Genomic DNA, 1,205 nt, shown 5'->3' on the forward strand with positions numbered 1-1,205 from the left:
AGTGGATTGCAATTCTATGGACCATGTGCAAAGACTTTCACCAGTTAATTTGAATAGCCAAGTTTCACTCCAACAGTTTGCTTAAAATGTATTGGCCTGGATTTCTAATCCCTTTTTTCTTTATATATATATATATATGGGGTGTTCAGACTAAATTTGATGCTTTTTTTTGTTGTTTCTCAGGAACAGCTTAATGTATTGGTGTTAGAGAGCATAAAGTAGTTGAGAAAAAGTTAGCTGACATGGAAAACTGGAAGCCATCTTAATATTGGAAATGATTTACCTGTATCATGATGATTTACACCAGGTGTCAAAATGCCAACACTATGACTGCAGCTCAATGTTCTGTGAACACTGCAAAGGTTGTAAGACATGACATGGACAACTGCAACAGAAACTATGAAGCTGTGACCAGCAGGAAGAGATACAACAGGCATTCTGACTGTGTCCACATGCTAGAATTCACCCAACAGCTACAGGAACAATGCCTTAGGCTCAGTTCAAAGGGCTATGTGAAGCTGCTGGAAACTGGTCAAACCGTGACTGAAGAGGAAGGCCTAATGTATGACAGTAGGAGCCAGCTCCTTGCCATACGTACAAAAAGAGTCAGAAGTGGTTGTCAGAGAATTTCCATGACTTTACCAGCCCCAATTTCTAGCTTTCTAATTACACAGATTCAAATCCCAAGGTTTACTATGTGTGGAATGCAGTTGAGAAACATACCAACTGCTTTGGTGGCAACACCAAGGCCAAGCTTGTGGCCAAGATCAAGGAGGTGTTGGAAGATCTTCCCAGGGACACAGTGAGGAACACATGCGCAGATTCCAGAGCTTGAGGCTGTGGTAGGAGTTGAAGACGGCTACTTTGAGTGAACTGTTATCTCCCAGCCATACCCTACTTAATATCTTTTGAATTTTTAAATATACTTTTAATTTTGGATGAGATAGTGTATTCTTTTCTTTATATGCAAACATTTAGCCTAAGCACCCTGTGTGTGTATATATATATGTGTGTGTGTGTATTATCTGAAATGTATATCATCATCATCGTTTAATGTCCATGCTAGCATGGGTTGGATGATTTAACTGGGGACTGGTGAACCAGATGGCTACACCAGGCTCCAATCTGATTTGGCAAAGTTTCTACAGCTGGATGCCCTTCCTAACGCCAACCACTCCAAGAGTGTAGTGGGTACCACCAGCACG

This window comes from Octopus bimaculoides, chromosome 8 (assembly GCF_001194135.2).
Source record: "Octopus bimaculoides isolate UCB-OBI-ISO-001 chromosome 8, ASM119413v2, whole genome shotgun sequence".
Classification (NCBI taxonomy): Eukaryota; Metazoa; Mollusca; class Cephalopoda; order Octopoda; family Octopodidae; genus Octopus; species Octopus bimaculoides.